Source organism: Canis lupus, chromosome 5, assembly GCF_011100685.1.
Source record: "Canis lupus familiaris isolate Mischka breed German Shepherd chromosome 5, alternate assembly UU_Cfam_GSD_1.0, whole genome shotgun sequence".
In the NCBI taxonomy this organism is placed as follows: domain Eukaryota; kingdom Metazoa; phylum Chordata; class Mammalia; order Carnivora; family Canidae; genus Canis; species Canis lupus.
This window is the reverse complement of record NC_049226.1, coordinates 67155518-67181496: the sequence shown is the minus strand read 5'-3', so window position 1 is coordinate 67181496 and position 25979 is coordinate 67155518. Positions and strand designations below refer to the sequence as shown.

The 25979-nt window shown below is 53.5% G+C and overlaps 1 long non-coding RNA gene across 2 annotated transcripts in view; it reads right to left on the bottom strand.

Annotated features, from left to right (window-relative positions):
- Window positions 1-1551: 1551 nt before the first annotated feature.
- LOC106558853 overlaps window positions 1552-25979 on the bottom strand; it is an 81747-nt gene continuing 57319 nt past the window's right edge. Inside the window, exons 4-5 of one of the 2 annotated variants that reach the window (XR_005359977.1) lie at window positions 18671-18695; window positions 1552-1924 (exon numbers count right to left, since the gene is read on the bottom strand). This is a non-coding gene — a long non-coding RNA (uncharacterized LOC106558853). Of the gene's footprint in view, window positions 1925-18472; window positions 18696-25979 lie in introns of those variants that run through there. The other variant, XR_005359978.1, reaches the window with a different exon arrangement.

The following is a 25979-nucleotide window of genomic DNA, read 5'->3' as shown; positions in this document are numbered from 1 at the left end:
TCCTCCGAGCCCAGGCTCCACCACTCACTGGCTGTGTGTCCTTGGGCCTCGGCTTCCTCATCTATAAAGCGGCACCGACGCAGAGCACCTCCTTCCCGGGGTTACTGTGAGGATGGTCAAGGCAACATGCGTCAGGGGCTCTGCTGCGCCTGTGCTGGCTCCCGTCCGACTGTGTGTGGGTCCTGCTGCAGACAGAGCCGTAGGAGAGCCCCGAGTCCCACCCTCATCCAAGGCCACCTGGGGGCAAGGTCCTCCCCAGAACACACTCCGGGATGCAGGCAGCGATGGTGTGCGTCTTGGTCTCATCCATCGTCGGCCTCTGCCTGGTTTCTCCGCCAGGGTCCCCGAGGCGAGGGGATGCTCTGCGTCTGTATTCCATCCCACCTTGCCACAGGCCCCAGACAAGCTGCCCACGCGCAGGAGAGACCTGGAAAGGAGAATCCACGCTGGGCAGCATGGTCGGTGCTCTTCCCGAGCGAGGCAGTGCTTCCAAGCCAGGCTGTTCCTCTGTGGGGTGTGTGTCCCCTGAAGGTAACCAACTGAACAGCGGGGCTCCAGCTTCGGCCCAGACACAGTCCGTAGATGTTGGCTCCAGGTCACACGGGCCCCATGTCTTCCCAGCGGTAGATCCTGGCCAGAGGCCTCCCCGGAGCAGAACATCAGCTGCCCCGCACCTGTGCCCCCCGACCTCTTGGGGACCCTGGCCCGTCGTCTGCCCATGCAGGTGCCAAGGCCTGATGCTCCAGTTGAGCAATGTCATGAAAGCCTCAAGGGACTTTCAAGATAAAGTCCAGACTTGGTGGAGCTGTGGCCAATTCCGCCGCTGCCTTCTCCTCAAGTGCAGCTTTGGCTTCTGCGGCACCATCCCTGGACTAGGTAAATACTGTCCCATTTCTCAGATGGGAAAGTGGAGGCTTAGGGAAATGAAATGATTGGCCCAGTGTCACCCAGCTAGGGAGTGGAAGAGCTGGGTTTTGTACTGGGGCAGCCAGATTCAACTCCCAGGCCCAGGAGTGTAGGAAAAAATCTTCCCTCTACCAAGAGAGGCCCCGCTGTCCTGTGGCCTGGTCACCTCAGCTGAGCAGGGTGTCCGCTCAGTCTCAGGCACCCTGGCAGCCTGGGGATCCCAGCTACAGTAGGCAGAGGGGCGCTGGGAGGTTCAGGGAAAGCAGCCAATGTTGCCTCATTTGGGGTCTTTCCTGTAAGGTGAATAGGCCGTCAGGATCAACTTGGAGACAAAACTTGCTCTTCCAGAGGGGAAACTCCAGGGCCACCGGGAACACCGGCTGATGGGGGTGCGCTAGGATGCAGGTGGGCATGGCGGCAGCATGAGGTCAGGTGCCACACAGACAACCCACATGGGTTCCCTATAGGACAGGACAAGGAAGCTGCAAGGGCCGAGGGGCAGCGTGCATCTGGTGGGTTTGAGTCCTCCAGAGGCAGAGCCTGAGGCAAGGATCTGGGTGGAGGTAGCCGAGTGCGGGGTGGGGAGGGTCGTCCCAGACGTCTATGGTTGTCAGAATAATGGCCCCAAAGGACATCTCCGTTTGAATCCCTGGAACCTGCCAGTATGTGACCTTACATAGCAGAAGGGACGTGGCAGGTGCAATTGGGTTACAAATTTTAAAACAGGGAGATTGTCTTGGGTCATCTGAGCAAGCACAGCATCACCACAGGGCCCTTGAAAGAAGGAAGAGGGAGGGGGTTGAGGCTGCGTCCCTGCCCACTTTGAAGATGGAGGCAGAGGTCATAAACCCAGGGATGAAGGCACCTCCAGATGCAGAAAAAGACAGAACAGATTCTTCTTACAGTGTCCAGAAGGAGCACAGCCCGGCCGACACGCTGAGTTTGGGACTTCTGTTTTATGTGGTCGGAAATCAGGACGCTCGTGGTCACTTGTTGTCCACACAGAGCCCGGACGAGGCTGTGGGGAAGGGAGACAGGCCAAAGGGTTAGTGAAGGTTTCTGGTAACTGTGCAGGATCCTGCACAAGCCCCAGCGGGGGCTCTCGGAGGAACCGCACAGACCACACGCTAGTGCCTGCGTCCTCAGGACACCCGCCTGAACGGCTTCCCCCGACGGGGCTTCCCCGCACCGGGCGGGCACCGTCCCCTGGTCCAGGCTGAGAAGCAGGGACAGGCGGGCTCAGTGGGGGCTCAGGTGGCAGGGGGACTGTGGGCAGCGTGCCAGCCGAACTCCACCTGGGTGCCGTGTCTTTGTTCCCTGGGCACTATTTTACGAATATTTTTCTTTAAATGGGCTCTCTATAGAAGACATTTAGCTATAGAAAAGGAACCCCAGTATCAGTAATAGTTCTGAAAAGTGATAAATTTGATATTTAATTCTGCATTTTTTTCCTAATGAGCATTAAAAGAAATCTATTTACCATTAAAATAAAAGCTTTGCCCATTGACCACCTAAAATTACTTTCCCTTACCACCCAAGAATCCATGCTGTACCTTTTAGAAAGCTGCGCTTTCTTGTCTGTGTCCCCAAAACAACCCATTTTATGGATGGGGAACTGGGGTCAGAGAGGTTAAGTGATTCTCTTAAAGACACACAGTAAGTGGCTGAGCCCACAGGTGCCCCAGTCTCCAAGCCTACAATCTTTCTACTACCCCGCACACTGCCTAGGAAAAATCACAGTCGCATTGAGGCATCTAGCTTGACACCAGGTGACGTTCTAAGGGCTCCAAACACAACAAGGCATCGAATCCCTGCCTATGCACCACAGCTCCCAATTAGTATCCTTGCTGTATTATTTTATCACATGTACAAGATTTTGTGCTATTTTGCTTATGTCTGTGGCCTGTATCACTACCTCCAGCTCTCAGAGGTGGAAAGGAAGGTGTGCAGAGAATTTGAGGCAATTGCCCAAGGTCACACAGCATGGCTGACCCCGGCAGGGTTTCAGGTCTAGTCTCTGTTCCCAAGATACCGTTCCAGGAGGTGGCTCTCAACCTCGTCTGGGGGAGGACCCTGGTTTGTGTTGGGGGCACATGTACAAGTGGCATCCCAGACCCAGCCATGGAGCTAGCTGGGATTCTCTGGGGTGGCCCTGAGCCTCGTTCTTGCTGCCCTGAAGTATTCACGTCATGAGCACAACCCGTGGGTTGATCCTTCTCACGGTCCTGGCAGTAAGTGTTTGGTGGTTGCCTGTTCTCTGCTGTTCCCAATAGGGCTACGATGGGCCTTCTTGCATGTGGAACTTAGTGACCATATGGAGGCGTTCGTGCTGGGCGTGTACCCAGGAGCGCAACTGCTGGGACACGACGTGGGCATGCACTCAGCTGGAGTAGAAGTTGCCACACATGCGCTGGCAGTATCCAAGCCCCCAGTGTGACCCTTTGCCCCCAAAGCAATCACCCTCTGACCCCCTGACTCATATGGGGTGTGGGTGATGGGGAAGACATTATTTTTGAGGGTGAGTTTTGATGGGAGAAGGTCAGACATTTGATAGGCAGCAAGAAAAAAACCATGTGTGAAAGAAAGAAGCAAGGACACACATCCTTGACTGGCACTTTGCCCTGTGACTGTGTGTATCATGAGGTCAAAGGCAGGGGTGGACAGGCAGGTGACTTGGATGGTTGGGCATCAGGGGGTCCAGCTTGCAGCCCTGGAGCATCCCAAGGTTCCCAGGGTGTAGGAGGAGAGCCCAGGTCTCCACGCCTGCTGTGTTGGGGGTACTGCCTTTCCACGGGCAACGGTTTAGTATTAATTTGAATGTGCCAAAATGAAGGCAAGCTCCCGTTGGGGTCACTCCAGCCCTGACCACCAAGAAGTGAGGAATTTCTATCTCAAGGGGGCCTTGTCAGGACTGGGTTATCGGAGCCAGGCAGTGATGGCCTCAGGCTGCTGATGGACACCAGTAGTTGTTCAAATATATAATGACGTGTCACCCGATGGGCTGCAGGTGTCCAAGGGGGTGGGAGCGGTGTGTGGCCAGAGGCAAAGACCTGGGTCCAGATGCAGAGGGACCATGACACTGCAGAGCTGACACTTCTGGGGAGAAATTCGGGGCAAACTGTTCTTGTGTCTTTTATCAGATTCATAGTTAGCTCTCTTATTAAAAAGCACATGACATAAAACTTAGGGAAATGCAGATTAGGGTAGGAATGTTGGGGTGGGATGTGTGGCCCCATGTGGCTTCCCACATGGGCAGCCCTGCTGGCTCCCTGTCCTGGACAGGCGGGGTGATCTCTGCTCAGCTCCCCAAGTGTCCAGGGGACTAGCCCACTTGCCCACATGGTCTCCTGCTCTGTGAGGCACCTAGCAGGGCAGTCTCGCCCTTGGGGTCTCCCTTCTCCTGCTGGCGCTCCTCTGGTTGCCCCCAAATACAGTGCTGGCTCTCAGAGCCTTGTCTCAGGGTCTGCCTCTGGGGAGGCTGGCATCTGACAGTCCCAGCACATGGCCTGGTGCCCTGTCCTCATGGGGGTGGCGTGGCTCTGGCACCAGACACCTTGGGGTGCCATCCCAGCCATCACTGAACTTGGGGCTTCCCTGATCCGGCTTCCTGTGTCCAGACCAGTTCTCTGTGGGCAAGAACCATGCTTTGAAATGGAAGAAGCTGAAAAAATAAATAAAATAATAAAATAAAATAAAATAAAATAAAATAAAATAAAATAATAAAATAAAATAAAATAAAATAAAAGGAAGAAGCTGTAAAACTTTCACTGTGTTTTTTTTTTTTGCTGGTGGCACATTTGTGCGGCTCTGCGGTGAACAGGTAGGCAGAAGGGGGTGCGGTCGGGGCAGCGGCCAGGATGCTTCTTCAGGCAGCTACAGTCCATGCTGGGCCTCTCCCTGCACAGTCCCCTCCATCTCTTTTCTCTTGCATTTAATTATTTCAAATTTTGGCCTCATTCCAAATGCAAAGAAGAATACAAATCAGGACAGTGATGCCAACCACTGTCTCCTTCTCCCAACAGCCCGAAGGAGCAGCCACTGTGCTCCCCGGGCTGCAGGTTGGGGGGACGGCGGCCTTGAGAGGCAATGCCTGCCAGGAAGGGCAGAGCCAGGATTTGCACATGGGTGGTGCAGGTCTAACTCCCCCCATGGCAACAGTATTCTTTTTGAATCCAGATCTCTTGGAGTCTGAAACCTGTCCGAGGGTGGCTCTGGATTTGGCTGGCACAAGTGCGCAGTGGCAGCATGTATCGGGAGGTCGTGTTGAGCTACAGTTCAGCTGAACCTGGCCAGAGAGACACGTCTCCCTGTGTGGGGAGGACTCCTCCCACCCAGTCACCTGGGCCAGGTGACTCATGCCTCTGTGCTTTCACGTCCTTATGGGGGAGTGACCACCTCTTTGGTTGATGATGCCATGCGGTGCCTGGCTCCGTGCGGCCCAGCAGATCCCCTGCCAGTGTGGGTTCACCAGAGTCAAGAGCAGCGGTGGAGAGTTGGCCCTGCCTGGCCTTCCTCCAACGGGGCACTGCCAACGACGAGGTGGGCGCAGGGAGGAGGGGAGGACGGGCAGCATGGCTCTCCAGGGAGAGGTTCCCTCTCTGCTATCTTAATCCCTGGAGGCAGTGAGACAGATGACCCTGTGGGAGGGCCTCTGAGCAGCACATTCCTGAGAAGGCCCCCAGGCCGCCCTGGCAGGGTGGTCTCTCCCCTGGAGGCCCCACGCTCACTGCACGGCTTGCTGGGTGAGCCCGCACGTGTTGGTGGGAGAAAACATGCCCCGGGGCCCAGGCCTCGGGGGCGGGGCAGCACCGTGGGGAGGCTCTGAGCCTCGGTGTTGCCGTCTGTGAAATGGAGTCAAGAGTACTTACCTCACAGGCTGTGACCGAGACGGTGCTTACTTCCCTGCGCCCACCTCCCCTTCCTCTGTGTCATCACACCCCTGATTTTAAAGCAAGGGAAGTCATCACCCCAAATAAAGACTGTTCTCAGACCTCCTTGCCAAGGGTGAGGGCCGGCGGGTCTGATGCTGTGGTTGTGGGTCTTCCCAGTGCCCCTGCACCGCTCTCCTGGGCCCCGCTGTGGCGGGTGGGCAGCTCTGGGCCACAGGGACCAGGACAAGGCCCTCGTGATGGGAGCTTGGCCCACCGGGGACGTCGTGGAGCAGAGTTTGGCCTCTGTGACCAAGGGAAGGGACTTCTGTCGGCTGGGGTGCCCCGTAGGCACAGACACATCCGTCTACCTCCTGGGGCCAACTCACGAGTTTTCTGTGCATCACCTCATGTGCTTTTCTCGGCCACTCCTAAGCAAGGGGCGGGGTGTGCCACGACCGTGTCCGCTCTGCAGGCGAGGACGCCCAGGCCGAGAGGGGCAAGCCCCTTGCCTGCAGCCACGCCACCGGTGCGAAGCAGAGCTCTTACTAGGGACACCAGGCCCGACAGTCCCCAAATGCCAGTCTCCTGAGAGCCCAGGACGACTTCCCCTGGTTCATAGAAGCTGCTGGCTTTTCCCTTGGGCGTCAGGGGTTTTTAACCCACTGCACTTTGCACATGGCAGGGTTTTAATGGACAGTGACTTTTTTTTCTGGGTGGACACCCCAAGGAATTTGGTTCTTTATTAAGAGGTGAGGCCAGTAACAGTGACGTGGTCTGGCTCTGATGCTCTTGGAGCTTCCTGGGAAGTCACACGATCGGCCTCCTGATGCCTGATGCTGAAAGCTCCCCGTCTTCCACAAGGAGACTCTCGTCCTGCCCCTGAGTGGACACAGTGTCTGAGCTGGAATAAAATAAAAGGGCCCCTCCTGGAAAGGCCCTACGACAACTCTCACGCGGAACTTGTGTGCAGGCGTGTAGAGTGTCCGTTGCCCCAAACTCAGTGTTTTTACAGACCATCAAAACCAACCTGGATTTGGCTCGTGTGCCTCGGTAGGCCCAGGGACAGGGTCAGGCCTGGAGTACCAGGCGGGGGAGCAGACCCGAGCTGCCTCTGTGCAGCGTGTGGGCAGAGCGCGGAGGGAAGGGCCCAATCTGCCCGGTCCCCTGTCCGGCGGTGGCCGTGCCCAGCCCTATCCTTCCGCTACGCATTTGCCCCATTGTGCGGCTTCCCTGGCACCCGGGCAGACCTCGCTTGGCCACCATGTTCTGGAAAGGCGTTCTCACATTTTTCTTCCAGGACGGACTCAAACATAAACAGTCCCCAGTGGTGGGCATCCGGCCTCCGGGGTCCCATCGGTTCTATCCGGTGTTTGTCATTTCCCCGGAGACGGCTGGGGCTGAGGGGCGGGGTGGGCGACGGGCCTGGATGTGTCCGAGGAGGGGTCGGGCCCGCCGGCCAGCCCGCTGCTTATCCGGCACAGCCGCGTGACTCGCACATCCATTCCCAAGCAGGAGCATGTGTGGCTCTTTCTGTTCCTTCACAGGGAGTTCACGGCTTGGAGGTGGACTGCTTGGCCTCGGGCTTCGCCATCGCCCCGCCGCTTCTGACCGCCTTTGAGGGCTCGGGGGACTGGAGGCCCCAGCCAGTTTTTCCCCGGAGACAGCTGGCCTCGTCCAGAATTGTCCTGTTGGCATGGTGGCCCCCTTGGGGCTTGAGTGTGACCCCTATGAAGACGTGCAGAGGGTTAGGAAGGGGCTCAAGGTCCGGCCGTGTGATCCCAGATGAGTTTCTGAGAGCCGGGCTTGCTGGGGCCCACACCTTGCACGTCGGTGGGTGTGAAGTGGTAGCGAGTGTGCATGTGCGGGCGCGTGTGTGCAAGGGGTTCACGTGTGTGACGCTGCAGCCTGGGGTGCTCCCTCTTCACCCCAAAGAGAAGCGCTCTGGCAGGCTAGCAGGTGGGCTCTGAAAAGCTCTTCAGAAGGTCTGCACGAGGGGGTGGGGCGGGTCGGCGCCCCAAGGCCATCCATCACTCGGCGGGCTGACGGGGTGTTAGCATGGCCTCAACAGGAGATAGCAGAGGAAAAATGGCCTGCACAGACGATGCGTTTATCTGGGCTGATGTCTGTAAGCCCTGTCCAAGGGGGGGCCCCTCCATTAGTCAGACCAGCTGCAGCTGCCCTCTGCGCTGGCCTCCCCGCGCCCCGGCTCCCCTCCCCGGCCCCCCTCGCCCTGGACCTGTCTGCTCAGCTCTTGGGGAGACTTTGTTGTCCAAGAAAGCACCAGTGCGCATCTGTGCGGGGCGGGGCAGTTGATTCGAATGTTCTTTCTGCGCAGCTGCCCGTTCTTCTGGGCACTTGGACGCACTATGTAATTAAATAAAACAAAGCAATACTGTTTGGTAGGCTAATGGCTGTTGGTGGATTGGTCCCGCCACTGGACGGTGGGCAAGATCGTCATCATCATTATCGCCAGACCTCCCTGTGTCCAGACTGTTTTGTGCATCTCAAATCATGCTGAGATGGGTCATGGTGAACACACAACTAGCTGCCCGGTTGAAGAAGTCTGGAGAATAAGGAGCTAGTTGTTGGGGTGCAGGGCCACACTTTCAGGTGGAGTTCCCAGGGGCCAGTGTCCCAGACAGAGGACAAGAGGTGATGAGGGAGTGGGCGATTCATGATGTGCCGGGTGGCCAAGGGGACCCAGCGCCCTTGCTCCGGCTCACTGGTCCAACAAGGGTCTCGAGCATCTCCCAGTACCTGATGCTGGCCCCTGAAGGCAGGGCAGAGGGGAACAAGACCCAGGGAGGCGGGTGGGCTGGCGGCACCTGCACAACCTCCGTGGGAGAGCTCCATCCCTGGGGGGTGGATGGGTGTCTCTGGGTTATCTGCAGTCTGGGAGCTGGCCTCTGGCCGATGGCATCTGCTCTCAAGGGGGACCACTTCTGACGTGTCCCAGCCCAGAGGGTTCCTCTCTCAGACTTCCCAGCTGCCCTGTGGGTGATGTCTACCTGTCTCAACTCAAGCAGGTGCTGCTCCCCAGCCAAGCAGATGATGATGATGGTAAGGAATAAATAATGTAAACAGCAGCGTAGGTCTCCCTCACATCATGCTAGACCATCCTTCAGTCTAACCATGGAGGGTCCGTGGAGGGTTGTTGGCATCAAGCCCATGACACAGTCTGGGGAGCCAGGGCTCCAGGCATGCCCCACGCCTGGTGCCCAGGGCCTACTGTCAGCACCTGTGTCCCCGCTGCCAGGTATTTGGGACGGGGTACCTTAAACCTCCCAGGGTCTCTGACACAGCTTCTCGGCAGTTAGCAGGGGCTGTTAAATCGAGGAGCAGTGGCCCTGCCCCTGGAGTCACCGGTTCACGGTGTTGGGGGTCAGGGAGGGGTGGGACAAGAATCTGCATTTCCAGCAAGCTCCCAGGTGAGGCTGCAGCTGCTGGTCTGGGGACCCCACTCTGAGCAGCACGTCCTGAACTATTTAGTGCAGACAGGGGCCATGGGTCCCAAACACGCTGCCCTTTCCCTTCCATCTTGGAATCAGAACGAGTCAAACAGTCTCTGGTGTCAGCCTCCTGTGGGTTGAGTGTGGAGGTGGAGCCTGCTCCGTGTGTGATTTTGAGCATCTGCAGCAGCTCAGAGCCTGCAACACAGCCCCCCTGACTTCTCTCTTGTGTTCCCAGCCCCAGAGGGCACCAGAGGGGGGCCCCCCGAGATGTCATGATCTGCGCGGTCTGCTCCAGAGGTCAGGTGTTCTCTGCTTCCAGCCAGGATGAGTGGGGCACACTCCTCACGTCCTCCTGCTTCCAAAACGCTCCACTCACAGCACTCCCAGGAGGCTCTCTTCAAACTTCCCCCAGCCTCTGACAGCTCCCTGGCCCCAAAGCCGGTCCCCGAAGTCCCCAGAGGCACAATCTCAGGTGTTCGTGTAGCGCTTCCGATGTCTGGGGCTCGGACAAGACTCTGCTATGGGCAGCCTCGGTCGTGGGGTGAGCCCTGGCCGCCCACCCAGGCCCAGGGTGACACCTTGCTTGTGTCTGCACCAGTCTCAGGGACCTGCCTGGTGTCCTGGCAAGGATGGTTCTCTGTCGACATCCACAGACACTTTGGGGCTTTGAGTCTCATGCCTGGTGGACCCGCTCTTTCCTGTCCAGATCTGACTTTCCCACACATGGGGTCGAGTTGGGAGGAAGAGGCTCAGAGGACATCTGAGGTGACTCTGTGTCACCTGGGGCAGGGTGCGGGAGCAGGACTCGCTGCAGGGATCACACCGGTGTGGGCTAGCCGGACACCCATCATGTCTTGACTCTCCGGCCTTCCTAGGAAGGAGGTCTGAGGGGTGACTCAACATGGAAGCCAGGGAGGGTGGGGGATGCTGCTGACCGTGCTGTCACTGCCCGTTGGCTGCTGTGCTGGAAGCTGCTGGGAGCACCACCTCCCAGATCCCTTGCCCCATCTCACTGAGGAGCAAACCAAGGTCAGGGGAGTGACTTGCCTATGGTTGCTCAGGTGCAAAGCAGGTGGGATTGGACCCAGGCCCATTCCCCACCAAGAAGCCAAGTCCACAGTCCTAGGTCACCTCCTGGGTGAGCTCTGGGATTCCTTGCCCCCCTGGGCTCTCTCTTACAGCCCTTGAATCTACATCCACAACTTGTCTGAAAGATTGGAACAGGACAGACATCATGGCTACTTCTTCTCAGCAGGGCTACAAGGCCCAGGAGAAGCCTCTTTGGGGCGAGTTTGGCCGCCCTCTGCCAGCAGTTCCTGCACTGCTTGGGTGATTCCCTCCAGGTTTGCATGGCGAAGGAGGCCCAGAGCGCAGTGGCCTTGTTTCGAGGGGCTGAGGCACGGGATCTTTACTTTTTACAGGCAGTGGGGCTGTTAGCCGAGCCCCACTCACTTGACCCCGGAACGCAGTGCGTTATCAGCCCATCTCTGCAGCCAGGGCGAGGCCTGCTGGGTTATGGCGCGAGGGGTTATCGGGCACAGACAGTAGTTCTAAGCCAGGGCAGTGGGGTCTCGGGGTTAATGGGCAAAGGTCAGCGCCTACCAGGGCTCCATGTGGGATGGATTAAGCCACCACCAGGCTTGGTGGCGGGTGGCCTGCGGGTGGCTCAGCCACTGCTGGCCCTGCCTCTGTCGAAGCCACCTCCCTGTGATCACAGGGCTCATGTCTAACAGGGTGGACTCGATTTTGTCTGGGAGTAAAAAGCTAGTGGACTCTGTTTGGAATCAGGATGTCTCTAATTCAAACAGATTGCTGGAGTCCACCTTGTAGGCGCCACGATTTAATGCAGATGTTGTCGTAATGTCCAGCATGCAGGCACTTGCATGTGAAGTGCTCCGAATAAGCCCATCTATAAGACCAGAAAACAGAGGCCCGGGAAGTGGTGTCTCTGACCCCTACAGCCTGGCCCCAGTCCTATCTTGGGGTGCGAGCACCCACAGGGCTTCGGGGGGAGGGATGGTGGCCTCCTCTCTGGTTTTCTCCTTGCCAACGAAGGTCTCCAGCCCTTGGGATCTCAGAGGGCTCGGTCACCTGACCCTCTAGGCCAGAGGAGCCGCATCGAGGCCTGCCAATGAGGCTCGAAGCCTGAGTTCTCCGTGGACCAGGGGGACCCAGGCTTACTGGCTGGGACCCCACCCCTGTGGGTTAAGGGATTCTCTGACCACCAGGCCCTGTTCTAGTGCCTGAGCAGCCCAAGACCCATCCCCCGAAACCCAGATTGCAAACCATGCAGAGGCCTCAGGACAGACCCAGATGGGAGGCAAACGGAGTCTGTCGGATAATTGGCATTCCCTGGTGTGGGGTTGAGGTTTGTTCTGTTTTAGACATGGGCATGGGGCAGTGGAGCGAAATGGCCTAGGGATGACTAGGAGTAGTCCCGCGCAGTGTTCTTCCCCATGGCGCTGACGATGCTCACTGCTGTGTCCCTGCTGCCAGACCGGGGGGCCCCGGGGAGGGTGCTCGAGATGCACTTGAGCGTGAGCCACGTGCCCAGAGCTGGGCCGTGCGCCCTTCCTGCAGTCCACTGGAACCAAACCAGGGCGCTTACAGCACAGAAACCTGTTCTTTGCTGGTTCAGGAAGGCAGAGGTCTGAAATCCAAGAGTGGCAGGGCTGTGCTTCCTTGGGGGGCTGCAGGGGAGGGAACTTCCTGCTCTTTCCAGCTGTGGGGGGCTGCAGGTGTCCCTCTACCTCCGCCTCCCTCTTCGAATGGCCTGTCTTTCGTGTCTCAACATCCCTCAGTCTTTCTAAGGACTCAACATTGAATGTAGGGTCCATCCGAGTATTTCAGGATGCTCTCACCTCAGGACATTTAACTTAATCACATCTTCAAAGACCCTTTCCTCAGGTAAGGTCACATCTCCAGGCTCTGGGGGTGAAGTCATGGACTTGTATTTTTTGGGGCCAGGAGCCCACTACATGCACCAAGCACTTTGTTCAAACTCCTGATCCTCAGAACAATCCTCACCCTCAGTGGGAGAAGAGGCCGCTGAGCCCTGAAGCCCCTAGCATGGTGCCAGATGCACGAACACACGGGTGTGTAGCCGTCATGCTCCCGGGATGACAGGCCTCATGACTAAGCAGAAATCCTTACCACACTGATCAAGTATGGAGCAGTGCTGGGTCCTGAGTGCTTCCGAGAGCGGGGCATCTGTGACCTGGCTTGTGTTTGTGACAACCCTCCCACGGAGGGCTGCTGCTTGCCCCACAGCCAAGGACACCGAGGCCTGTTGGCTCACTTCCACACGACCCCTTAGCCAACCACTCAGTGGCCCCATGAGGCCTCACCCCAAACCCTTACATCCTGTAAAAGCCTTGGTGGAAAAACCTGGTTTTTGGTCAGTGCTTGGGCAAGCTGCATGCTATCTTCTCACGTCCCTGCTGGTGGGTCCTGTGTGCCTTCAGCACTGCTGGCATCTGGGGCCGGGGGGCAAGGGGACCATGACCACGTGTATGAGACCCATAACCTCTGTCGATGGGATATGTGCAGCCGGGCAGGTTTCAGGAGGAGTCAGGATTAATAGAGTGAGGGGGTGATAAGTCACTTTTATGAATTTAGGAGCCATCGTACTTCATGGAGAGAAAACAGGACTGAGCTGGCTTTGTACCTCCCAGCTGCGGTAATGTGTGCCAAGTCCCAGGGCGTCCAGCCAGGTGGCGTTTGGAGCAGGGGACTCTGAAACCCTGGCCCCCCTGTGCCCAGCTGGGTGACCAGCAGGCAGCAGGATGGCCCCATCCTTGTGGCTCTGGTGTTTAACTGACAGACCCATGCGGCGATGGCACACGGGGTCCAGTTAGCCCCCCTCGGGGGCCGGGAAGGCTCATGTCCCAGGTGAAGAATAAGCCCAGGGAGCCTCTTGTTATGTTGCAGACCTGCCATTGCTTCCACTGATCTGGCTGCTGTAGGGCGTCGACCGTGAGCCATGCGTTGAATCCCCATGCTGTCTTGCTCGCTGTGCTTATCGTTGCCACTGCCTGGAGGAACGGGGGCTGGGGTGAGGCACAGCTCTGTCCTGACGGGATCACAGGAATTCCGGCTGGTTGGCTGTCCACACTCCTCTCCCTGCCCCTATGTCACCCGGGGGCTCTGGGCCCGCTACACAGGTAGTAAGAAAAGAGCAGGTGTCAAGACAGCAGGACCCAATTTCTAAGGCCAAAGTGACCTGGAAGGCCTCTCCTTACTTTTCAGACTGTGCACCTACTAATCCCCTGCCCTTACCAAGTCCATCAGGTGGGTCCTGCTGCAATGCTAAGTGACCCTCAGATCACGGTGGCTTCACAGTGGCTTATGCAAACCAGGCCTCTCTTCTCCCCCCATGCGCCCCATGCAAGACAGGGTCCTTGCCTCCCTGTGGTCCCATAGCGTCCTCGGCTGATGGAGCAGCCACCTCCTGGACCATGGCCAGCCCCCTTTGCCTGAGGGAGATGGGGGCCTGAAGGATGTCCTGGCCTGGAATGATGCACATCATTTTTGCCCACAATGGAGTGGCCAGAACTAGTGTATGACCCATCCATGCACAAGGGGGTGGAAGTACAGCCCCGTGTCTGCATGCCGCAGGACGGAGGGGACCCAAAGTGTGGAGTGAAGAGTACTGATGACTGCTACATTCCCTGCATTTAAACAGATGGTTAGTGAGCCTCCCGGGGGTGGGAGCTGGAGCCAGGACCAGCCAGGAACCAGCAGCACCAGTGCTTGCGTTCTCTGCGACATGGGGCGAGCTCCTCGCCATCTTTGGGCACCCCAGACCCTCCTCTGTAAATGGCAAGAACGGGGTCTCATTTCTTGTGTCTATTGCCACATTTGGATGAGGACAGGTGGATGAGACCTGGGGGAGCGCACTGCACACCAGATCAGACGAGAGGACGCAGAGTGTGGACAGTAACAGGGGTGACCCACAAAGCTCCCTGGCTAGAAACACAAGGGAGCTCTTTGATTCTGGAGTAATTGCGAAGGGAAAACAGAGTTCTCGTATGCATCTGTTCAGTTTCCCCCAGCACTGTCACCTTTCGCAGCCCTGGAACGTCGATCGTCAATCAAAGCGACGGGATTCACACTGGTACATTATCATCAGATAACTGTGGACTTCATTCAGATGTCACCCGTTTTCCCACGAACATTTTTAGTCTGGCGTCACCCAGTGCCACAAAGGGCAGTTCCACTGCCCTCAGGATTCCCGTGCGTGTCCCTTTTAATGCATTACTCCTCTGCTCCCAGTTCCCTGCAACCACTTCTCTGCTGTCCATGCTGCAATCTTTCCTTTTCTAGACTGTCATATAAATGCCTTAGATAAGATGTCACCTTTGCATCTGATTTCGTGAACTTAGCAAAATGCACTTGGCTGATTCCTGTAGTGTGAAGTGATGACAAACCCATCCTTTTTACTGCCGAGTGGTATTCCGTTGTATGGATGTCCTACCGTTTGTCCATCTACTCGTCTGATGAAGGACATCTTGGTCGTTTCCAGTTTTTGGCAAATAAAGCTGCTCTAAACATTCACATAAATGATTTTGTGTAAACATGACTTTTCCTGTTCACTATAGTGAGCGTATGTTTAACTTTATAAGAAACTGCCAAACTGCCTTAAAAGGTGACCCTACCATTTTTGCAGTGTCAGCAAGGAATGAGAATTCCTACCAGGTTTTTGGATTTTAGCCATTCTAACAGGCATGTAGTGACATCTCACTGTGTGTGTGTTTCAAAAGATTTTAACTATTTATTTGAGAGAAAGAGAAAGAGAGACAGAGACACCGACAGAGATAGAGAAAGAGAGCAGGAGCGGGGAGGAGAGGGAGGAGCAGACTCCCCACTGAGCAGGGAGCCCGATGTGGGGTTTGATCCCAGGAACCTGGGATCATGACCTGAGCCGAAGGCAGATGCTTCACTGACTGAGCCACCCAGGGGCCCCTCACTGTGATTTTAATTTGCATCTCCCTAATGACAACAGATGTTGGATATTTTTTCATATATTCTTTGATGAAGTATCTGTTCAAATCTTTTGCTCATTTTTAATTGGTCTGTTTATTTTCTTATTGTTAAGTTCTTTATATATTCTGGATACAAGTCATTTTTATCAGCTATCTGATTTGGAAATATTTTTTCCATGTCTGTTGTTTGTATTTTCATTCTTTTTACAGTGTCATTAACAAAGTAAATGTTTTTAATTTTGATAAAGCACAATTTATTAATTTTGTTCTTTTTTTTAAAAAAGATTTTATTTAATAATATGAGAGAGAGAGAGTGCACTAGTGGAGGGGGCGCAGAGGGAGAGGGAGAAGCAGGCTCCCCACCAAGCAGGAAGCCTGACATAAGGCTCAATTTTAGGACCCTAAGATCATGACCTGAGCTGAAGACAGGCACTTAACCGATTAAGCCACCCAAGCACCCCTAATTTTGTTCTTTTATGGATTTTTTTGGTGCCATATCTAAACACATTGCCAAATGCAAAGCGATGTAGATTTTAATATTTTTTTCCCTAGAAACTTTATAGTTTTGCATCTTATGTTTAGGCTAATAATTCCTTTTTTATGTTAAAATGTGAATTTTAATTGTAAAAATTGTTTTCTGTAAATATAGCTATAGCAACTTCTCCACATACAACTTGGCTCAGATATAAAGATGATATGCGCAGATGTTATTGGTACCACAGAACAAAGTCAATTAAAGAAACACTCTCAGCTTCAGGATTACTCCAGCTTTCTTTAGGCCATTCAAATTTTCACCACTGAAAACAGAGAGGACGATATACCTATATGCACCGGTGTTTAGGGTAAAATTTATCAACTGTCCCACTAATTTCACATTATGGGGTAAAAGACTTGGAATAAAACCAGGTTCAGTGTCTCTTATCGCTGTAACTCTTCGAGTGGGTGTTAATGATACACTTTGAGTTATTTTTTGGGTAAAGGGTGAAGTATGTGTCAGTTCTTTATACATCTTGACCTTGTGTCCCATGACCTTGCTAAGCTCATTTATTTATTCTAGAACTCTGGGATTTCTCTAAATAGATAATCATGTCACCTGCAAATAAAGGACAGTTTTACTTTTCCCCTTCTGATCTGCATGCACTTTATTTCTTTTTCTTAATTGATTGCCCTGGGGTGTAAACGGGGGCGTTGAGAGAGGACATCCTTGCCATGTTCTAGTGTTGAGGCTCTCACCAGTAGGGTTTTGAAGCGCCTTTGATTAGGATCAGGAAGTGTCCTTGTATTCCTGGTTTCCTGAGAGTTTCTTTCTGGTCATGAATGAATAATGCATTTTGTCAAATGCTTTTTCTGCATCTACTAAGATTATTATGATTTTTCTTGTTTAACCTATTAATGTGGTAAATCACATTTATTGCTTTTCAAACTCATTGATTTTTTGATGAATAAAAAATTGACACTTTAAAGGCTTCATGTGCCCATTATTACTAACGGCTTTTAGGCCTTTCTGGCTGAGTGACTTTGGATAAATTACTTAACCTCTCTGGGCCTCAGGCTGGCCTCTCCCTACTTTGGGAGGCTGGGCTGGATGGTTGACTTCGAATAGCCCCTGCTGTATTGGTGGTGGGGGTGATGCCAGAGCACACAAGAATAATGCTTTTCCATGGCTGTGCCTTCATGCTGACAGCTAACCCGAGACTTTGCACCTTGTTAGGTGTCTGCTGTTTTCCAGGCTCTAGGCAGGACTTGTGAGCATTTCCTAATTTAATTCTTAAACCAACATTATGAGATAGACGTGATGCTCTCCACTGGACAAATGGGGAACGTAGGACACAGAGAGGTTAAGTAGCTGATCACAGCCAAGTGTGCAGTGGGTGAGAGTGCCGCTTTGTAAAACAAGCTGCAGGAGTGAAGTAGGGCACAGACCCAGGCCACCCAGCACCGCGGCCACCTGAGCATCTGGAATGTGACTCCTCCTCCCTGAGATGTGCTGTCAGTGTAAAAATACAGTCTGGATTTTGAAGACTTGGTACCAAAAAAAATAAAAATAAAATAAAAAAGGAAAAAGTAAAATTTCTCATTGGTAATTTGTTAATATTGTGTTTCATGTTAGAACAATATTTCGTATACATTGGGTTAAATACAGTACAGGGTGGATGCCAATTCCACCTGTGTCTTTTCACTTTTTCTAATGTGACTAGTAGAGAATGTCAAGCTACATATGAGGCCCAGACTTTATTTCTGTCGTACAGCATAGGCCCCAGACAGGGGTAGGGCACGCGGGCCGAACAGGGCCCAGCACCTGCTTCTGTTTTGTTTTGTTGGTAAAGTTTTATTGGTACACAGCCCATCCATTCATCGGCGTGTTGTCTACGGCTGTTTTCACGCTGCAGCAGCAGAGTTCAGGAGTACCGGCAGAGACTGTACCCAGTCTCAGTTCCCAGAGCATTAACCATCCTTGTAGACAGGTTATAGGTGGTGTTACATTTTCTTTCTTTCTTTCTTTCTTTCTTTCTTTCTTTCTTTCTTTCTTTCTTTCTTTCTTTCTTTCTTTCTTTCTTTCTTTCTTTCTTTCTTTCTTTCTTTCTTTCTTTCTTTCTTTCTTTCTTTCTTTCTTTCTTTCTTTCTTTCTTTCTTTCTTTCTTCTTTCTTTCTTTCTTTCTTTTCTTTTTTTTTAAATAGTCTTTTCTAAAGTTCCAGAAATAAAAACATCACTTTTGATGAGAAGTAGGAAAGACCATCCATGCTTTCTTATTGCAAAATAATAAATTATGAGATGGGGAACCAAAGGTGTGGTTGGGGCTGGCCCTGTAAATGAGTCATCTCTGTGGACTCCTGAGCTTGCTCTTCAGGAGGATCTGGGAGGACCCCAGGAAGCCTCTTGCATGGGCAGCAATCCAAACATGCTCTCCTTTTGGAGGGGCTGTTTATGTAGGGATGAGGAGGGGGTGCAGAGGCTAAGGAAGCCAGTCAGCCAAGGGCAGATCAGAAGAGGCTGGGCCGTGCAGCGTGGGGGGCTCGGGAAGCCAGGCCCATCTGGTTTGCGTTAGGTTTATAAGGTTGATAGCAAATAAGGGTATTAGAGCTAATTTACTTATTTAGAGAAAGACGACTCAATCCCAGAAACTGATTGGGATGGAGCAGTCCCCATCTCCCCCTCCCCAGCCCCCCCACCCCCCCGCCGCCCCGCGCCTGCTGCGATGCCCCACAGGAGGAGGAGCCTGCCATGCCAAGGCCCTTATGCAAAGCTTGGTATCTTTTTAAAAGTAGCCCTGCAATCCTGTGTGGCCTTGGGGCTGGTCTGTAGAACTCACCAACCTGCTCCTCCTGCAGCCCCATCCCCAGGCCTGGACATGCTTCCCCGAGGAGGATCTTGGCCTCCTTGGATCTGGGGTAGCACAGTCTACGGGGCAAGAATGAAGAAGCACAGCAGCATCTTTCTGGGCCCAGAGCCACTCACCCAGTAACCTCAGCCATCTGGATCCCTGGGGTATGCAAAAAAAAAAAAAAAAAAAAAATATCACAAGAAGCCCAGCAACCCCACAGGCCATACATGGTGATTTCAGGTGTCAGCTTCCCACGGTGCTGCCCAAAGCCCCCACTCATTTCCCTCAGTCCAGGAGTGATGTCCTGGGGGGCCTCCTGTGCAGGCGCCGTTCTTGGACCAGGGGCTCTGGCTCCTGGAGCTCTGACTCTACTCGGAGGCAGGGCTCCCTTTGGCCTGGTTTTCTAAGTACTCTGGCTTCAGAATCAAAGTCATCCCTCCCTCCCTCTCTCCCTCTTTTCCTTCCTCTTTCATCACATTTGTTATAACTAGGGTTTCGATATGGCTGGTTTATCCACCTTGTTCTTGGAGCACACACCATACTCTAGATTTTCAAGATTTTCAAGATTGCACTCCTCCTTCAGACTTGTTGGCTGTGACCATAGCAGATCCCCCCAAGATCCAGCAGATCCTATGAGATTCACATTAGGACTCCCAGGTCACTCATGAGAGAAATGGGTCATTCAATAAGTAATTAATAAATGCCAACCACCAAGCTCCATCTTTGGCACTGAAATTATAGCTATGAACAATTAAAACTAGGTTCTACCACGTCCCCCCAAATAAATAAATAGAGAGGAAAATGGACATTTCAAAGCACGAAGAGGTAATGGGAATAGAAATCTGACACTTTGGAAAAGGCCTCCAGCACTGGGTTCAGCTCTAGTGGCATGTTTGGATGCTTGAGGAGGTTTCAAGGAAATGTCCATACTGACCCCACCCCAAACCGACTAGGTCAAAATCTCAGGGCTGCAGGTAGAGGGGTCAGGTTGGATGCAGTTAATGTCGAGAACCTTTGGCGTCTTATCAACCTCAGTGACGAATTCTGGGTTTTTCTTGCTCTAATCTGGTCATTCTCAATGCAGGGTCCCAGAGCGGCAACATCTACATCTCCTGGGAAGTTGTGAGAAATGCAGGTTCTTAGTCCCCTCACCCCACTGTCCCCACCCCTCACCTGGGTCCTGCAGAATCAGGGACAGTGTACACATCAGTACACGAGCTTTCCAAGTGATTCCAAGGCAGCCTCCAGTCTGAGAACTCTGCCCTCATCCATGGACAGGTCCACTTGCTCTCAGCTCCAGGACTCCCGACCTCATCCCAGCTGAGCACAGACCCCTCAAGTCTGGGACCCTCCTCGAGGCTCCAGGTGGGGCAGCTAGCTCTCATCCCCTTTGCCAGCTCAGCCCACTGGGGTGGCATCCCAGGAGCAGCACGCAGGTTTCCCTGGGCTCAGTGGGAGGAGAGTGGTGATCAGCGAGCGATGTCTGGTGTGGACAGCCTTGGAGCGGCCCACTCGGCTTCTGTGATGTGCATTTACATAACACGTTTCCTTCCACATCAGGAGCCCTTATCACTGGGAAACTCTGATAATCTCAGTTGGGGCACCTCGTCTATTTCTGTCTCTTGGGCTGCTCCGGGGTTTGGCAGCTTCTTTAGAGTCCTGGCAAGTAAACCCCATGTGCATATCCATTTTAAGGTACCATGGACTGAAATTCCAAAAGACAGAGAGAAGGCCAACGTTTTAGAGTCCCCCACGAGGAACATCCCCTCCACCTCTTTCCCTGCCTCCTGCCAGCCTCCATGTCGGGTCATTTCTGCTTTTTTTTTTTTTTTTAAGATTTTATTTATTTATTTATTTATTTGAGACACACACACACACACAGACAGAGAGAGAGAGAGAGAGAGAGAGAGAGAGAGAGGCAGAGACACTGGCAGAGGGAGAAGCAGGCTCCATGCAGGGAGCCTGACATGGGACTTGATCCTAGGTCTCCAGGATCAGGCCCTGGGCCCTGGGCACTAAACCACTGAGCCACTGGGGCTGCCCCATTTCTGTTTTTAATTCTTTCTCTCCTTTAAAATAAAATTTGTTTTTGGTCAGATTAGAAAAGGGATATGACTTCACGATAGAAAACTGGTAAAATGCTAAACAAAAGAGGCACAAAGAATGAAATTAAGATTGTCTGAAATCCCATCTCCCAGAAATAATTCCCTGTTAACACTGGTTTTATCCTTCCCTGTCGTGTTTCTCTCCTTGGTGCTGGGAGAGGATGCTGATCTGTGTGCAGTTTGTCACCTCATTTCATTCACTTAAATAAATACGATGAGAGGCTTGTGGCTTCACAGAGGAAAGGAAGGACCCCAGGGTCGCTGAGAAGCCTAGGGAGAGGACAGCTCAGTCACTGTGGGGGACGGGCCCCTGCTTCACACCCGAGCTCTGCACACCCTCCCGGCATCGGCCCACTAAGCCCCCCCAGGGGCACCGGGCAGCACCTTTGCTACGGCCTTCCACCTTATATGGACGAGACAATGTAGCTGAAGAGTGGGAGAGTGTCTGCTCAGGGCCACGCAGCTACCTGAAGCGGCGTCTCCACATCTGCCTGGGAGAGGGGAAGATGGAGCCATAGAACTGTCTCGGGGGACGTGATGTCAGGACTCCAATCTGTGCCTGGTGTTCTTCTGGGGTTGACCTTATGTGTGGTTCTTTGAGTCCACCCATATCATGGTAGCCAAGATTCTTTCAGTTTTCAGTGGCAGAGACTCACTTCACATTTAAGTAATAAAAACACGAGACTTTGTGACTCATAATACAAGTTCCCCCAACCCAGGAGTTCAGGCACAGCTGGATCCAGGCACTTGGATAATGTGGCAGTCTGTCCTTTGCCCTTCCCTTGGTTCTGCTTTGCTCTAGGTTGGTTTCATTTTCTCCATGTACCAGCCTCTGGCAACTCTGGACTTACATGTACCAGTGTGGTCATGTTAAGATGAAGAACATGGTTTGTTTTCCACTTTTCCAGCAACACCCTAGGGGTGACTCTTATAGGCCTGGTCATATGACATCTCTGAACCAATCACTGTGACTTGGGTTGTCTGGGCCCGGCTCCTGTGTTCACTCCTGAAATTGGGGGTTGTGTCAACCACACTTGAATCTCGTGGAGTGAGAGGAGAGAAGGGACAGATCCCCAGAGGAAATCAAGAGGCTAATTCCTAAAGCAGGAGTAATGGGGGTTTAATGGTCAAAGACAGGCTATCCGGTACGGTACAGTGCCAGAAATGCCACCATTCGGTACATTTCCTTCACGATCTTCTGAAGACCAGGGTCTGTTTCCCATGTCTTAACCTTCTGCTACTCTGATGGGGGATCATCATTAGTATGTAACAGGATTGGGGGGTCAGGACTTGCAGGACATGAGGTCCTGGAGCAGGGGAAAAGTTAGCTAGGAGGGAGAGAGAATTCTGGAGCTCAGGAAGCCTGAGTGGGAGGCTCTGGCATTCAGAGGATAGCGTGAGAACCCCTGGTGTGGGTGCTGGAAGTTTCCAAACAGAGAGAGAGGTTTATGGACAAGCTGCATGATTTCACAATTTTGCTCCTGGGTCAGCCCTGTCACGGCAGGACTTGTGAGCACATTCTCAGCCACTCCAGGCCGAGCTCTGGCTTCCATGTGCAATGACAGCTCATTCCAGGTGGAGCCAATTCCACGACCAACAGATGTGTCTCTGTTTATACTCCTTGGCTCACACCACTAATCCTCCTAGGTTCAACTTTCATGTTGGTCTCCTCCTATAGGCCGGAATTTCCAAGAACATGAGGAGCATGTGTGGTTTGTTCATTATCGTATCTCCAGGGCCTGGCACACAGCTGGTGCTCAATGAGTGCTTAGATAGATGATAGATGGATGGTTGAGTAGATGCTTGATTGAATGGCTCAGTAGATAGGTGGATGGATGGATGGATGGATGGATGGATGGATGGCTATGTGAATGGATGGTTGGGTGGATGGATCAGTGTGTGTGTGTGTGTGTGTGTGTGTAGATGGGTAGATAGCTGGTTGGGTGGTAGGTAGCTGTGTGGAAGGGTGGTTAAGTGGGTTTCTGGGTGGGTAGATGGTTGGATGGGTGGGTAGCTGGTTGGATGTATGAATGGAGGGATGGATGGGTGGATGGGTGTGTAGGTGGGTAGGTGGGTGGATGGGTGGGTAGGTGGGTAGGTGGGTGGATGGGTGGATGGATGAATGGATGGGTAACTGGGTGGATGTATGGTTGGGATGGTGGGTGGATGGTGGGTAGCTATGTGGATGGATGGTTGAGTGGGTATCTAGGTGGCTTGCTGGCAGGCTGGGTTGCTGGGTGAGTGGGTGGATGGCTGGATGGGTAGGTGGCTGGATGGCTGGGTAGGTGGGTGGATGGATGGGTTGGTGGGTGAGTGGGTGGGTAGCTGTGTGGATGGATGGTTGGGTAGGTGGGTGGATGGATGGGTTGGTGGGTGAGTGGGTGGGTAGCTGTGTGGATGGATGGTTGGGTAGGTGGGTGGATGGATGGGTTGGTGGGTGAGTGGGTGGGTAGCTGTGTGGATGGATGGTTGGGTAGGTGGGTGGATGGATGGGTTGGTGGGTGAGTGGGTGGGTAGCTGTGTGGATGGATGGTTGGGTAGGTGGGTGGATGGATGGGTTGGTGGGTGAGTGGGTGGGTAGCTGTGTGGATGGATGGTTGGGTAGGTGGGTGGATGGTTGGATGGATGGATGGCTGAAAGGATGGTTGAGTGGACAGATGGCTGGATGGAAGGCTAACTGGGGCAGAATCATGTGATTGTTAAAACAGGGTCCTTGAAGCCAGGCTGCCAGATTTAAATTCCATCTGTATCATTTGCTGTTCAGCTGACCTCAAGTAAAATTTTAGTCTTGTTGGGACTCCATTTTCTGATCATTAAAATGTGGATGCCGCCAGTACTGTCCTCAAAGGCTGTTGTGGAGATCGCCTGAGACGCCGCACGCAAGCCCCGCGCACAGCCCCTGACACACGTGTATGCTCACTGACTGTGGCCTCCCCTGTCCTTTCTCAGTTATTTTTCAGCAAATACTATTGACCACCAAATGCCATAGAGCGAGGCGCTTTCGGGATGCCGGGGACACAGCCGGGGATAGAATGTGTTCCTGACCACCAAGAGCTAATATTTTTATGGAATGGATTTTCCCCACTTACTTGATAAGCACTTATTATAATTTACATGCAATTTTTTTATTCCTTTTTTTTTCAAGGGCTTCACCCCCTCCGCCGCCCCTCCCCCGGCCTGTAGAGTCCAGGAGGCAAGCGCCTTAACTGTTTTGTCCACAGCTGGATATCAAAGAGAGAGTAAATGATTATTCTCCTTCCAGTTGCTCAGGCCAAAAGCCCTGGGGTCGGCCGTGTACCTCCACCCCTGCACATGGTACATTCAGTCCCGGCGCAGATCCTGCTGGCGCTGGACCCAGCCCCACCGGCCACCTCCCCGTCACCTCGTGCGCTCAAAGCCCCCTCCGTCCGCGGCCCAGTACCCGCTAGCTTCTCCCTGCTGCTGCCTCTCCTCTGGCGCGCCAGGCTCGCATCTGCTTCAGGATTGCGCACATTCTGTTCCCTCTGGAATGTTCTCCCCAGGTCTCTGCGAGCTCCTCCCTCCTCTCCTTCCAGGTTTACTCAGTAAGGACCCCTTGTCAGTGAGGGCTTCCCTGGCCTCCCGAGCTCAGAGCTTACCACCTCCCTCTCCTGACCTCCTGTCCCCCCCACTCTGATGGCTTTCCCTCCTGGCGCTTTGCTATGGACCGCGTGGGATATTTCCTTGACCGTTTCCCTGACGAGAAGGGAAGTTCGGCCTGGAAGATGCCTTGTGTTCACGGTTGCATCCCCGGTGCCCTCGTGCAGCGCTGCCGAGAAGTAAACGCTCGGTGAATATTTGACGCATTATCACCACTCCCACTACTGTTGTTTTTAGTACTTTGAGCGATCTTTTCCTCTCTGGGGATGTGCTAACCGGGGCGCTTGTCCCCACCCTGTGTCTCGTGTACCTGCATAGTAATCTCCCGTAGAAATGACTTCTTTAGCGCTTTTGTTTCCAATTGGTAAATGGGGAGGGGGTTGGCGGAAGCCCCTCTGAGGTCTTACCCGACTCAAACGCGCTAAGGCTGTGTTGTAGGTTCAAAGGTGGCCCCCAAAAGATATGACACATCCTAATCCCTGGAAAGTGTGGCTGTGACTTTATTTGAGGAAGGGGTGGCTACTACCTTGTAGGCAAAAATATGCAATTAAAGAGATGCCTGGGGTGGGACGCCTGGGTGGCTCAGTGGTTGAGCCTCTGCTTTCGGCTCAGGTGGTGATCCTGCAGTCCCGGGATCGAGTCCCACATCGGGCTCGCCTGTGGGAGCCTGCTTCTTCCTCTGCCTGTGTGTGTGTCTCTGCCTTTCTCTGTGTCTCTCACGAATAAATAAAATCTTCTAAAAAATACGCGATGAATTTAAGGGTCTTGAGAGGAGGAGCTGGTCTTGGGTTACCCAGGTGGGCCTTAAATCTGCTGACAGATGTCCTTGCAGAGCAACACAGAGGGAAGGATGGAGCAAAGAGGGGAGTGGGATGAGGGGAGCTGGGTCTTTGCCAGGGGACGCCTGTTTGCTGACCTCTCTCCTGTGCTCATGGCCTCATCTTCTTGGGATGTGAGCCCCTTTCTCCCTTCTGGGATGAGGGGTATCCTTGACTGGCTCCTGACTGTTTCCCTCTGCAGGGGCCCCGAGCAGCCACCGTGAACTTGTCATCTTGAAATCTCTCTGGCTACATAAAGTAAAGCCACAGGAAGCAAGAGAAAGGCAGAGAAGCATATGACCGGACCACAGGCAAGGGGACCACCACACACACCTCCATGGCTCTCCCCGGGGTCTCTCCAGAAGGACCCCTGCCCTCCTCTCTCAGCAGGGCAACTGGCCACCATTCCATCCTGACCTGTGCCCAGAAGCTGTGTTTGGTGAAGAGGGACTGAGCCTCACACTCATTTCTAGTCCAGAGAAAACCCAGGGAGAGTCCACTGTCCATACATGGCTTGGAGCTGGCTCTTAAACCTGTGATGCTGACCAGGTGTCAGTGCTATATGACTGGCCCATGTGGGGCAGGTCCCCCCTGTCCTTGGCCCAACCATCTCCGGCCAAGGGGAGCTGTCACAAGAGACATGGTGACTCCTGCTAGAAGCACTGGCGAGATGGAGCAAGATGGAGCCAGGAAGTCCTTTGTCCTGTGAAGGGGAGATGGGCAGGCACAGTGAGGTGATCCCCGTGTATCCCGGATCTTCTGCTCATCACCACGGATCCCAGTTTTGATTTCAGACCCATCTAACTGGTCCCATGAATTTTTCTTCAGTCCAGGTAAGACATGTTTTAGGCCACCTGTGACTCTGAATTTCTGCCTGAAGGGCAGGACGTATCCCATAGCTG